The following is a 14874-nucleotide window of genomic DNA, read 5'->3' on the forward strand; positions in this document are numbered from 1 at the left end:
CATGAGTCCTTCCAATGAATATTCAGGGCTGATTTTTTTTTAGGATGGACTGGTTGGATCTCCTTGCAGTCAAAGGGACTTGCAAGAGTCTTCTCCAACACCACAGTTCAAAAGGATCAATTCTTCGGCACTCAGCTTTCTTTATAGTCCAACTCTCACATCCATACATGACCATAGCCTTAACTAGATGGACCTTTGTTGACAAAGTAATGTCTCTGCTTTTTAATATGCTGTCTAGGTTGGTCATAACTTTCCTTCCAAGGACTAAGCATCTTTTAATTTCATGACTGCAATCACCATGTGCAGTGATTTTGGAGCCCCAAAAAATAAAGTGTGCCACTGTTTCCACTGTTTCCCCATCTATCTGCCATGAAGTGATGGGACCGGATGCCGTGATCTTAGTTTTCTGAATGCTGAGCTTTAAGCCAACTTTTTCACTCTCCTCTTTCACCTTCATCAAGAGACTCTTTAGTTCTTCTTCACTTTCTACCATAGGGTGGTGTCAAGATGGCTAAAGAGCATCACTGACTCAACAGACATAAATTTGAGCAAACTCTGGGATATAGTTAAGGACAGGGAAGCTGACATGCTGCAGTCCATGCGATTGCAAAGAGTCAAACACAATTTAGCGACTGAACAACAACAATATATGCATTCTATTGACAGTGGTTAATTGTATATTTTTGTAATGTTTATTATTTTGGCAATGAATATATATTTCAGTTAGAACAATAGCTTAACAAAATAGAACAACAAAGTAGGTAGTATGTCTCTATCTTCCTACTGGGGTTTGGCCTTTTCCTACTCTTCATTCTTTGGTGAAACTAGATAGTAGTTTCAATAGTGTGTGAACATAAGCTGATTATCTTAATCTTTTGTTTTTAGGCCAGAGAGTGTTGGTATCTGGAGCCTCCTTCATCTTTACCCTCCAGAAAGTGTATTCACTTATTCATTTGAGCACTGGGGATAGACATGGAGACAAATATGTTGGTATCGTGTAAAATTTTTTAAAAATTACTTGTTTATTATTTGTTTATTTTTGGCTGCACTGGGTATTCGTTGCTGCATGAGAGCTTGCTCTAGTTGCAGCAAGCAGAGGCTACTCTTTGCTGCAGTGTGCAGGCTTCTCATCGTGGTGGCTTCTCTTGTTGCAGAGCGCCAGCTCTAGGTGCACAGGCTCAGTAGTTGTGGCGCGTGGGCTTAGTTGCCCCATGGCATGTGGGATCTTCCTGGACCAGGGATTGAACCCATGTCCCCTGCATTGGCAGGCAGATTCTTAACCACTGGACCACCAGGGAAGTTGGTACTGTTTGACATTTTAAGTGACGGTGTAATGGAGGGAAAAAAAGCATTGTATAACCACAAGTGAGAAAATGGGGTCAACACACAAAGAAAGTCTTCTAAAAACATTGGTTACGTGAAAATCCCTTTTGTTCTGCTGAGCATGTAATGATTGGGAAATATAGATGTGAGCCCAAGTTTGGGAGCAAAGATTGAGGGGAATCAAAACTTGTTCCACGAAGTAAAATAAGGAGAATTTGAAGTAATCTAGAAGAGACTTGGGAAAGAGGAGAGACCAGAGGGACAGATGAGAAAAGAGGTGGTGAGATGGTGTGAGGCTGGGATCTGGGGACAATAGGGCTACAGTAGCCAGAGGGGGAAAAAAATCCTGATTGTGGATGACCAGCAGATAGACAAGGTTATCCATGTGCAATTTTTTTTTTTTCCATTTTGACAGCATGATTCATTCTTTTGTCCCTCACACTTTTTTTTGGTAATATTGATGTAGACTAGAGACTATGTCTTGAAAAAATATTAGTGGTTTTTTTAATTTTACTTTGGATATTTTATATCAGGAGTAAATTTCTATCAGGATCAAAGCAATATCCTTATTCCAGAGCACATGCTAGATGCCAAGATGATCCACAAACTGTACCAGTTCACTGGAAGAAGGCGTCTGGAGCCAGAAATGACTATGAGAGTGTAAACCTCCAGGAGTTGACAGAACTCTCTGGAGTAGATGTGGAGATCTAATATTCTATGCAACGGAATTCCACAATGTGGAATACTAGATCTCAGGGAAACCTCAGGTGACATCTAGGTTACACTATGCAAAACCCCTGTTCAGTGTTCCTTCATGTTTTGTTGAATTCAGGTTCAGACTTATGCATTGAGCTGTCTCATTTCTTACAAGGTATGATTTGAATGAGCTCCTAGCCTACTTGGACTATTTTCTCTCTGACCTCAAAGCCTTACCTGCAACTCTTCACTCTTCTAGTCTAGAAAGCACAAATGAGGCATTGTTTCAGCAAAGTCCTACCTACTTTACAGGATTGCCAGAGAGATTTTAAAAGATGTTAAAGTACTTAGGGCATTTACAAATGCTATACCAATATAGACATTCATTACTGTGTTATTGTTTTTATTTCTAATAAAGATGATAGTAAACATTAAAAAATTATACCTATAATTATATACCAGATACACTATGAATTTTCTCATTTAATACTCATAACATTTCTATGAGTGTCTCTATGAGACAGGAGGTATTATTTGTCTTCTCATTTTAGGGATGATAATAATTACCTAGAGCCAAGAATTGAACACAGTTCTACAGGACTAGAAAATTGTCCTCTTAATAAACTAAATAATAAATGCAGATTAATAACTGGTGTTTTAGAAACTAAATCAGTGATGATACTTCCCTGGTGGTCCAGTAGCTGAGAGTCTATGCTCCCAGTGCAGGGGGCCTGGGTTTGATCTGTGTTCATCAAACTTGATCCCACATCTTTAGCTGCAACTAAAGATACCACATGCTTCAATGAAGATGGAATATCATGCACGCCACGACTAAGTCCTAGCACAGCCAAATAAAGAAATTTTTAAAAAATTGGTGAGAAATACAAACAACTCTACAAAAAACGAGCAATGGTTAAAGAGAGACAAGTAGTTTTTAAATATATGAAAATAACAACACCTTTACTTAATAATAAAACCATGATTAAATACCATAGCACTTATGTGATTACGAAAGAAGAGAAAGCTTAATAACAACAACTGGTGAAGTTCATAGTAGCAGGCAGAAAAGCAGAAAAGGTGAAGTAAACCAATCAGCTTGATGAGGATCTTGTGAGAAAGAGGGGCTAGAGTCATTTCTGTCAGATTCTGTTCGACATGTAAGTTCACAGAAAAAAAGAGAGATCCTGCCACCCCAGGAGCTCATAGTCTGGTGGGAGGACACAGATACATAAGTTAAAGTGCATGATACAGACTGTAAAAAGAATACGTTCACAAGGTAAATCTGAGGAGAAAGAATAGAGAATGGGATTCCCACAGCGTTTAGTTTTCCCACACAGCATTTTGAAGTTATGGTGTGAGAAAGCATTAAGAGCAAAGCTCCCAGACCAGCCCATTGAAAGATGCCTAGGGATTTCCTTGGTGGTCCAGTGGTTAGAATTTTTTGCTTCCACTGCAGGGTGTGTGGGTTCCATTCGTGCTCAGGGAACAAGATCTGACATGCTCTGTGGCCAAAAATAAATAAATATATAAGTTGTTGTTGTTCAGTTGCTCAGCCTTGTCCGATTCTCTGCTACCCCATGGACTGCAGCATGCCAGGCTACCCAGTCGTTCACTATCTCCCGGAGCTAGAAGTTAACCCAGCTCTAAAGTTAAGGTTGATTCTATATGACTTTAATTGTACTTATATATATCCTTGATGGGTAAGTTTTGTTATTGGCATATAGTCTAAAGCTTTCCTGACAAAAATGTGTTATGTTTTGTATTTTCCCTCTGCTTTTCCAGCCATGCTTCCTAGTTTAAAAGGAAAAAAAATGCAGATTTCCCTGGTGATCCAGTGATTGGAGAACCACCTTGAAGTTCTGATCCTCGGTCCAGGAAGATCCCACATACTGTGGGACAACCAATTCCGTGGCCACAACTACTGAGCCTGTACACTCTAGGACCCATGGTCCACAAAAAAAGAAGCCACTGAAGTGAGAAACCAGCGCACTGCAATGAAGAGTAGCTGCAGCTCTTCCCAGTTAGAGAAAGTCATGTGCAGCAATGAAGACCTAGCACAGCCATAAATAAATAAATATTAAAAATAGAAAAAATGCAACTATTCTTAGAAGCCAAGTGAAATGCAGTAGAGTCATATCTTCCTTTCAAGAGTAGCAAAACAGAACAATCTCCGCAAGTCTTGAGATTTGACTCAATCTTGCATAGTTTTTTTTTTTGTTTTACTCCCAGAAAATACCTACTAATCAGTTTTCCCTCTTCTGCAAAAATAAGTAAGCACTTTTATAAGTTGGACTTTAGTGTCAGCATTATGTCTGTGAAACAGCTCTCTGGGAGAACCTTAAAAAGGATGTGAAAGCAAAAGAGCTGTCTCTAAGTTAAATTTACATTTTATGATAATTTAGGAATTTTCTGTTCGTGTTTCACTTACCCAGCTGGATTTTGACACTTTTAGGGCTGGGATCACATGTCAGATACTTTTGTATTCCCATTCCTCACTCAGCACACTGCCCAGCATATGCTAAGTAGTCAGAGAAAAGCTGTGGAATGAATGAACAAGCTGGCTTCTGTAGCTTCTCTCTCTTTTCTTTTATCAGCAAATGAGCAGTGCTTGCCTGTGTGGAAGGAGTTTTTAAGCAGAACTCACGCATTGTGCAGCTACTGAATGATCCATAGATGCTCAACAATACTGTGACATTGTAAATAAATATTTTTTGCAGTGGCAGCTGCTTCTGACAAAAAAAAAAAAAACAAACCTAGACATTATAAAAAAAAATAGACGTGATGGCCAAAGAATGCAGAAAAGTAAGGTAAATTGTGCCCAGCAGTTAATTTATAAAAATGACTGAGTGAAAACACCAGGTCAATGCCATTGTGAAAAAAGCTGTCTTAGAAATGAAAGGCATGTCATGCCATGCATGGCCACAAGGGGTACACCAGAGTCAGTCTGAAGGAAGAGAAAAGTGTTCTTTGCTCAGTCATGTCTGACTCTTTGTGACCTCATGGACTGTAACCTGCCAGGCTCCTCTCTGTCCATGGAATTCTCCAGGCAAAAATACTGGTGAGGGTAGCCAGCCATTCCCTTCTCAGGGGATCTTCCTCGATCCAGGGATATGAACCCAAGTCTCTTGCACTGCAGGCAGATTCTTTACCATCTGAGCTACCAGGGAAGCCTGAAGGAAGAGAGGAGGGGGGAAAAGCACAGGTCATAGTCTTTGTTATGTGTTCTGTGGAAAAAGCAAGGCAGAGAAAGGGAAACAGATTAGGGTATCTGAGTGATTCCAGCGAACTTTGGAAGACAGGGCTGTCCCTGTTGTCTGTCTGATCTTGGGATGATTTAGGGCAGGGGAAATACTGGCCATGTGTGTGACTGCTAGCTAAAGGAGGTGGTTGGTGGTGCGCAGTTGGAATTGGTTAGTTTGTATAGGAAAGCTGGGCTCACCAACCAACATACTGTTTCCTGTCTCAGGAATTAGCCAGCCTAAAGGGCAGTCCTTCCCCAGCCAGCAAAGCCCCCAAAGATGTCAAAACCTCATGAGATGTAGAACATAAGTATAATTAATGCATAAAATCCAAGAGCTTGAAAGAAGTGTTATGAGAAGAAGTATATGAATGAGAAATTTTTACCTATTCCCGTTAATGTGATACTGCTTTAGGTGTTGTGTTAAATCTGTAAATTAATTTGAAAAGCAATGCCATCTTCACTACAGTTACTCTTCTTGTCCATGAGTATTTCTGTTTCAGGATTCCTTTACTTCTTTCAATACGTTTTATAAATTTTCTCTGAGTAGATTTTATTATCTAAGTTATATTATTCCCACTATATTCCTTACTATTATAAATGGGATTTAAAAAGAAGAAGAAAATTTTCTTATATCACTCATGTTTTAAAGTGAAATTGTTTTTTGTGGCTGTATGTATTGTAATATATTGCAAATTCACAGAGTTAATTTATTGGGATGGCCCAAATGTTCATTCAGTTTTTCTCTAAGATATCAAAAACCTAAATGAAACTTTAGGCCAGCCCAACATTATCTTTAATAGATCTTTAGTTTAAAAAAAGTTTTGCTATAAAAACTTGAAAATGTATATAAGTACCCATCACCCAGGCTCAACAGTTACTGAAATTTTACCTTATTTCTTCTCTTTCCCCTCTCCCATACATTCAGGTCCTTCAGTTCCACTTAAGATGCCCAGTAATTTCCTGGAATTTTTTTCTGGCTCCAGCAAAGTTATTCACATGTATGGAAAGTTTCTGAATCTCTTTTCTCCTTTCTCATGTTTTATTGTGCTGCTTTGTTTTTTAATGCTTTCCATGCGGACTTTTTGTCTCTGTTACCAACTTTGAACATGCTGCTGCTGCTGCTGCTAAGTCGCGTCAGTCATGTCTGACTCTGTGAGACCCCATAGACGGCAGCCCACCAGGCTCCTCTGTCCCTGGGATTCTCCAGGCAAGAACACTGGAGTGGGTTGCCATTTCCTTCTCCAATGCATGAAAGTGAAAAGTGAAAGGGAAGTTGCTCAGTCGTGTCCGACTTTTCACCACCCCATGGACTGCAGCCCACCAGGCCCCTCCGCCCATGGGATCTTCCAGGCAAGAGTACTGGAGTGGGCTGCCATTGCCTTCTCCAAACTTTGAACATAGTGGTATCTATTTAGATTCAGAGTCAACAAAAGAAGGGAGATAATCCTAAAACTGGAGAAGGAAATGGCAGCCCACTCCAGTATTCTTGCCTGGAGAATCCCACAGACAAAAGAGCCTGGTGGGCTATAGTCCATGGGGTTGCAAGAGTTGGACATGGCTTAGCAACTAAACCAAACCAACCAGTGTGAGTGAGACTTCCGTTTGTTCTGATTTCTGTCCAATGGCATGGTAATGGACTCTTCCTTTAACATCTGTATTTAGAGGGCAGATTGATATGGCAGCCTCTTTTCTCAGTTTCCAGCAACTTCTCACTTAGTATACTTCTGCTCTGTTGAAGTTGCATCTCTCCCTTACTCCTTTTGTCTGCTGTTCTATGAGTCTCTAGTACATGAGGAATTGTGGTTTTTAAAAAGTGCTGCCGTAGTAAGGTATTTCCCTGTTTCCTCTTCTAACTCTAAATCACGCACAACAAAACAAAAAGCCCCACCTATAGGTATGATTATTTTTTCTTTTTCTTTTCAGAATTATTTATTCATTATTGGCTGTAGTGGGGCGTCGTTGCTGCATGAACATTTTCTCTTGTCGCAGTGCACCAGCTTCTCCTTGCAGTGGCTTCTCTTGTTGTGGAGCACGCGCTCTAGGTGCTTCAGTTGCTTTGCGGCGTGTGGGACCTTCCTAGACAAGGGCTCGAACCAATTCCCCTGCATTGACAGGTGGATTCTTAACCACTGGACCACAGGGAAAACCCTGATTTTTTTTGTGGGGGAGGTTGGTGGTGGTGTGGAGAATGGGGATCTTTTAAAAAATTTATTTATGTTAGTTGGATAATAATTACTTTACAATATTGTTAAGGTTTTTGCCATACTTCAACATGAATCGACCACAGGTACATGATGACCCCATTCTGAAACCCCTCCCACCTCCCTCCGCACCACATCCCTCTGGGTTGTCCCAGAGCACCTGCTTTGGGTGCCCTGCTTCATGCATCGAAGTTGCACTGGTCATCTATTTGACATATGGTAATGTACATGTTTCAATGCTATTCTCTCAAATCATCCCACCCTCGCCTTCTCCCACAGAGTCCAAAAGTCTGTTACTTTTTTTTTTTCCAGATCAACATCTTACACTTTATAATACACTCACAAATTTTTACACAAATATCATGTTTATAAGTACAAAAAGGCAAAGAACCTCAAAGAATCGAAGTAACTGTATCATTGACTACATGCAGTAGAGTTAGTATTGTTGTCCCCGTTCTTCATCTTCTAAATCCAGATTCTGTGTTGGGCCAGATGGGAGCTGGGTGTCAGGTCCAGTATTTGTGAATCCACCCCCCATGTGGACTCCGCTTTCAGAAGTTGGAGACTGGGTGTAGTTCTGCACACGTCTGGGTTTCAACAGAGCTGAATTGAGATTCCATCTTGTTCCAGGCCAGATCAGCCAGAGGAGAGTCCTCCATTGCTGTCTGAGTTTCATTGCTGGTGAAGAATAAGCTCCCCAAAGTTTTGAAGCCAGAATTCATTGTCTGTGTTTTGGCACTGTTCAACTGAAATTCCGGGGCAGGCAGGTTTTTAGCAGTGGAGATTCTGTCAGTCTGGGTCTCTGTGTTGGATGAATCAGTATTCATGGAAAAGCTGGAGTGTTTCAAGATACTTCCCAGTGGCAGAACTTCTACTGTCTAAAAAGAAGTTCAGGTCTGTCTGTGTCTGCATGTCTAACATTTCAAGGCCGAAGAAGCTAGAATTTCTCCTACAGCTGTAGGCCTAGGCAGAAGGGTCTGCAAGGAAGAAATCAGTTTGGGTTTCTATGTCCAGCGATTCCAAGGCTGGCTCAGTGGTCATGGTGCTAAGCTCACTCTTCTCGGTTTATGTCTGTGTATTCAAGGCTGAAAAGAACTCTTCAGTATCAAAATCAACTGCAGGATTCTGGATTGGGCCAGATGGGAGCTGGGTGTCAGGTTCACTATTTGTGTCAGACAAAAGACTATGATTGTCCAGCGTCTGACCAGGTAGGTTACTTGACAAGATGTTTTCTAGATCACTTAATAAATCCATGCTTTGGGTCTGATGATCTGTCATGTTTTCTGATGAAAGTATACTATTCCATGCACTGAAATTTGGTGCGGATTTCTCAATATCTTGAGTTAAAGTTTTAGGGTGGTTCTGAGGTAACAATTCATGAGTTACAGTCTCTGCTTCTAAGCTACTGCTTATAATATTGTCTGTAGACATACCATATGATGATGGACACTCTCAAAAATGTCTCCACACATTACAGCGTGGTCCATCTGTACTCAGTCATCTGCTGGACTTTGCATTCTGCTGCTCTGAGTTTCTCAGGAGATCCCACCTGGCTGGAAACTGGCATCTATAAATGCATCAGTCTGAGCAGTGATAGATGAGGTTACCTTGCTGCTGCTGCTGCTAAGTCACTTCAGTCGTGTCCGACTCTGTGTGACCCCATAGATGGCAGCCTACCAGGCTCCCCTGTCCCTGGGATTCTCCAGGCAAGAACACTGGAGGGGGTTGCCATTTCCTTCTCCAGTGCATGAAAGTGAAAAGTGAAAGTGAAGTCGCTAAGTCATGTCCGACCCTCAGCGACCCCATGGACTGCAGCCTTCCAGGCTCCTCCGTCCATGGGATTTTCCAGGCAGGAGTACTGGAGTGGGGTGCCATTGCCTTCTCTGATCTTAATCTTACTGCCACCTTATTCTTCAGTTTCACCTTAGAGACAGTTGACTACATCCTGAATTAATCCTTTCAGCACAGAATTTTTCAATAGTCTCAAATGTGTGAGGGATTTACAAATGTGATTAGTAGTAATAGTAGCCAGAAACATAATGCCCATCACTAAACCATGGCTGTTCTAATAAAAGCCATATATGTAAAATACTTCCTTGTCAAGAACACTTGTATCTGTGATCTTATTTTATTTGTAACACCCTGTAGGATAGGCTGTTTTTAGCACATAAGCAAAGCACTGGGTTTATACTGTTCTGTAACCTAAACCGGATATTCTTCTTGCCAACCCGGCCCAGAGATAGAGAGAATTGCTTCAGGAAAAGGAAACAAACAGCAACTAACATTCATGTGATTACTAACAAAACTAAAAGAAAGGTCTCTTCACAATGATGCGCACAAGATATGCACAAGGAAAAGTGAAGTTCAGTGTCATTTAAGCTAATCTCTATTCAAACCTCAGAGATAAAACCATTTGAGCAGTAATTTACGACTGAATTAACTTGTTTTTTCCCTCTCTATCTTTGAAGCTTTTGCTATTTAAGTGTTTCTGCAAGAAGCAAGGTCCACTTCTCTTCAGAAGCTGATGGTGTGTAGTAACCTCTGCAGGGCTCGGCTTATCCTAGGCTGATAATCAACAAACAGCCAAATACATACCACATCTGACATACAACCTTTTCCCCCAAGACTGTGCCCAAATACTCCATGATAATCAAGTATTCGTATCACTGAATTCTCGTGATACAAAGCCTTCCAGTAGCAAAAACTGAACTCTGCAGAGGCAGGATACCAGCCGAGGGAAAAAAAAAATAGAGAAGAACCGTGGCAGTTATTCGTATCAGATAAAAGCTTTGCAAAGATCCTTCAGATAACAAGTTTAGCAGTTAGACTGAGAAAGATTTCATTTTTTTTCTTAAGCCAATAACAATTCAACCTGGATATAACCAACTAAAATGCGATCAGCCTTGATAGAGGGAGAAGCCTGTGTTTAGAAAGGCAGTGCTGCTCCCAGAGTCAACGCTAATGTTAGCTAATAAAGACCTGGGCTTCCCTGGTAGCTCAGCTGGTAAAGAATCACCTACAATGCAGGAGACCCCGGTTCAATTTCTGAGTTGGGAAGATCCCCTGGAGAAGGGGTAGGCTACCCACTCCAGTATTCTTGGGCTTCCCTGGTGACTCAGCTGGTAAACAATTTGCCTGTAATGAGGGGGACCTGGGTTCAATCCCTGGCTTGGGAAGATCCCCTGGAGAAAGTAACTGCTACCCACTCCAGTATTCTGGCCTGGAGAATTCCATGGACTGTATAGTCCATGGGGCTGCAAAGACCTGGGTTTTAGTGCACTTCCTTCTGGCTCCCTGGGGTAGGAACTTCTTAATAACTGACACAGCACCAAAAGCATGAGCACCAGTTGCTCCTCTAAGGCTGCGTCTTTTGGAACCTTCAGAGAGGCTGATCTCATGTGGGCCAAGTCAGCAGTTCCAGACGAAGCTGCCTGACTCTGACTCTTCGAAAGTCTTCAACTCCTCAAGGCTTAACATTTTGCCCCAAAATCTTAACTTAACCAGCCTGTAATTTGTTAATTCAATTACGCTGTTTTCAAGCTATAGAAAATGTCCGTATTCCAACACGCACTGCCAAACAGGCATGATACACTTTCAGCATTCTAAGGTTTAAATTTTTCATTAAAATATTGGTGATAATATCTACACACTGTGGCTTACTGGAATGAAACAGAGTCATGTCTACACCTGTAAAGCAGAAAAAGAAACGTCTGTGTCGGCATACATTTTAGATAGGCACGTATTAGTTAAACTGGAAGATGCGAAGGAAAGAGATTTATTCTCAAGGTGGGCAAGGGGAGGTTACCTTAGAACTGGGCAAAAAAGTCTGACTTTGAACACTAATGGGAAGGGAAACCTGGAAACCAAATGTCAAATCAGTTTGTGAACAGGACGACACAGAGGAGTCAGGGCTGGCCCACTGTGCAGACAGTATGAATTGTGGTGTGGTGTAGGACAGGTCTGTCTGTACATTGATCAAAGAAATGCTGTTCTTCTGACATGTGTTCCCAAGTTCTTGTAATGGACTATGCATGCATGTATCGCTTCAGTTGTGTCTGACTCTGTGCGACCCCATGGACAGCAGCCCACCAGGCTCCCCTATCCACGGGATTCCCCAAGCAAGAATACTGGATTGGGTTGCCACTTCCTTCTTCAATAATGAGCTAAATGGAATTTTACCCAAGTTCACTTGAACACCTGTGCTAATCGGCTCAACAGCAACAGGATTTACAACTTTTGAAAGAGCCTCCAAATCTAGGCTGAGGGTCAGGGTTCCAATGGACAAGGGCAGTAAGTGTACGGCACCAGGGGCAGAGCCCTGATGGTCGACAACCAACACCACAGGCTGGGCCAAAGAGTCGGCTGTAGGCATAAAGACAGGCACAGGAGAAAACTGCATGATGGGGAGTTTAACCAAAGCCACTTTGGGCTTTGGTAAAAGCAACTTCTGAGGGTACCTTGGAGCTGCTGGAAGAGTCTGTTGTTGTCATTAGAGCTGCAAGAGTCTTCAGAGGAAGCCACCAGCTTTATTTCTAAAGTTTCTAGTTCTGGAACTTCTGGTTGTGGGATTGGTTGGTTGCTCAGTGATTCAACGGTCTTACCGGACAGCTTCCGGCTGTGCAGGCAGTTTTCCATTTTCCTTTTCTTACTAGGTGGATCCTTGTGTTCTGCAGGGATCTCATGGCCAGTTCGGTAGCTGGCATAGGGACAGCCACATGTGCACTGGAAGGTCTTGCCGCAATCCTCTGCATGTCTTTTCAAGTCCCACTTGGTGCCATATGAATTGCTTCGCTTACTACATGTATGCTTCTTTTCAGCATGCACTTTCTTACAGTGCTGTTTTGCAAAAAGAAAATTGAGAAAATGGTCTGTCAGGGCCCCTAGGGCATCCTTCAATTGGACAACAGTAGAATTTCGGTACAGTTTTCAAATCTTTTCTTATTGTTGGATTTACTGTGCCATCATGCAGACTACATCACGAGAAATGCTGGGCTGGATGAATCACAAGTTGGTATCAAGATTCCTTGGAGAAATATCAACAACCCAAGATATGCAGATGATACCATTTTAGTGGCAGAAAGTTAAGAGGAACTTAAGAGTCTCTTGAAGAGGGTGAAAGAGGAGAGTGAAAAAGCTGCCTTAAAACTCAACATTCAAAAAATGAAGATCGTGGCATCCAGTCTCATCACTTCGTGGCAAATAGATGGGAAACAATGGAAACAGTGTCAGATTTCATTTTCTTGGGCTCCAGAATCACTGCAGATGGTGACAGCAGCCACAAAATTAAAAGACATTTGCTCCTTGGAAGAATAACTAGGACAAACCTAGATAGTATATTGAAAAGCAGAGACATCACTTTGCTGACAAAGGTCCATCTAGTCAAAGCTATTGACTAGTTTTTCCAGCGGTCATGTATGGATGTGAGAGTTGGTCCATAAAGAAGGCTGAGCACTGAAGAATTGATGCTTTTGAACTGAGGTGTTGGAGAAGACTCTTGAGAGTCTCTTGCACACAAGGAGATCAAACCAATCAATCCAAAAGGAAATCAGTACTGAATATTCATTGGAATGGCTGGTGCTGAAGCTGAAGTTCCAGTACTTAAGCCATCTGATGTGAAAATCCAACTAATTGGAAAAGACCTTCATGCTGGCAAAGATTGAGGGCTAGAGGAGAAGGGGGTGACATAGGATGAGATGGTTGAATGGCATCACTGACTCAATGGACATGAGTTTGAGCAAACTCAGGGAGATGGCGAAGGACAGTGAAGCCTGGAGTGCGGCAGTTCATAGGGTTGCAAAAAGTCAGAGACGACAAAGCGACTGAACAATTGTATACTATCAAACCAGTCCTGAGAAGTATTGATAAATGGTATCTTTTGCTTAACCGATGCTTCACAAGGTTTGGAGAAATATAGCTCCTGATAGGAGTTCCACAAAAAACAACAATATAGAATTAAAAAGGGCTTGCGAGAATGGTTCAGGCCAACAACGTTAAGAGAGCCCTCGTCAGACTGGCTGCTTCCTTTGTGCTTGCTGCTGCTGCTGCTAAGTCACTTCAGTCGTGTCCGACTCTGTGCGACCCCATAGACGGCAGCCCACCAGGATCCCCCGTCCCTGGGATTCTCCAGGCAAGGACACTGGAGGGGGTTGCCATTTCCTTCTCCAATACATGAAAGTGAAAAGGGAAAGTGAAGTCGCTCAGTCGTGTCCGACTCTTAGCGACCCCATGGACTGCAGCCTATCATGCTCCTCCGTCCATGGGATTTTCCAGGCAAGAGTACTGGAGTGGGGTGCCACTGCCTTCTCCGTCCTCTGTGCTTAAGAGATGTAATGTCTGCCTTAGTAATCAGTGAGGGGATGATCCTAAGGTGGGTGATGGCTGTTACATATGAGCTGCAGGCGGTGGCTCTTGACCGGGTGCGTGTGGAGCGCGGGGCTGTTGGGCAGGATCTTGCCGCAGCCGCGCACCGTGCACCGGGTGTTGGTCCGCTCTGCCCGGACGGCTCGCCACAGACGGCTGGACGAGCTCCCGGGCGGGTGGCACCGACCCCGCGGGCTGCTGCCTCGCCGCCGTGGGTCGCGGCCGGCTGCCTCTCAGCCGCCCGGGGGAACCCCACGGGCCGGAAGCGGCGGCGGCGGCGGCGGCTCCCCTCGCGGCCGCCGGGACGGCAGGGGCGCCCGAGGCGAGAGCCGTGGGATCCGCCGCCGCCCCAGAGGCCGCCATGGCTCTCGCACCGCGGCCGGATCAGGCTCCAAAAGTCTGTTCTTTGTGTCTCCTTTGCTGCTGGATCTTTGAGAGAGAAACTGTGCACAAGAAATAAGAAGACTGACCCTTCTAATGGAAAGAAAGGGATATTTTTTGCTAAGGGACTTAAGATTAGCTTATCTAAATCTTTCCTGACCTATTTCAATATCTTCCAGATATACAGATTAAAAGAAAAAAAGCAGCCCTGCACTTAAAAAGAAACTAGGATATTATAAATAGAGAAGGAAGCGGCACTGTCCTTTGTCCACCAGCTCTCCTGCTTGTGGTCTACATAGTCTTCCACTAAGCAGATGGATGTGGCCGATGGCTGATACTGAATGAATGGTGTCTCCTGAACAATGACTCAACCGTGTGGTGGCTCTGCCAAGTTTATGACCAGGGCACCTCCTTCTCATTCCCAAACTATGAACATTACTCATTCTCCCTCAAGGCTGTTACAGCAAAATTAGAGGCTTATTTGTCATTGATTTATTTTTTTTCCTATGACTTAGAAGCTTAAGGAATTCAGTAACTTTTTATTTATCTTCTTTGTCTTGCCTAATACATTTAATAATTCAAACTTCTTTGGGCCAGATCAGGAGCTAACCACTACTGATTATCTCTGACTCAATGTACATTTTAACCCAACTATGCTCAACATCTCACTTT

At 42.8% G+C, this 14874-nt stretch overlaps 1 pseudogene; it reads right to left on the reverse strand.

Moving 5' to 3' along the window:
- Window positions 1–8012: 8012 nt before the first annotated feature.
- Window positions 8013–14184, reverse strand: LOC138093273 (ATM interactor-like; annotated as a pseudogene).
- Window positions 14185–14874: the final 690 nt, after the last annotated feature.

This window comes from Capricornis sumatraensis, chromosome 16, assembly GCF_032405125.1.
Source record: "Capricornis sumatraensis isolate serow.1 chromosome 16, serow.2, whole genome shotgun sequence".
NCBI classification, from domain to species: domain Eukaryota; kingdom Metazoa; phylum Chordata; class Mammalia; order Artiodactyla; family Bovidae; genus Capricornis; species Capricornis sumatraensis.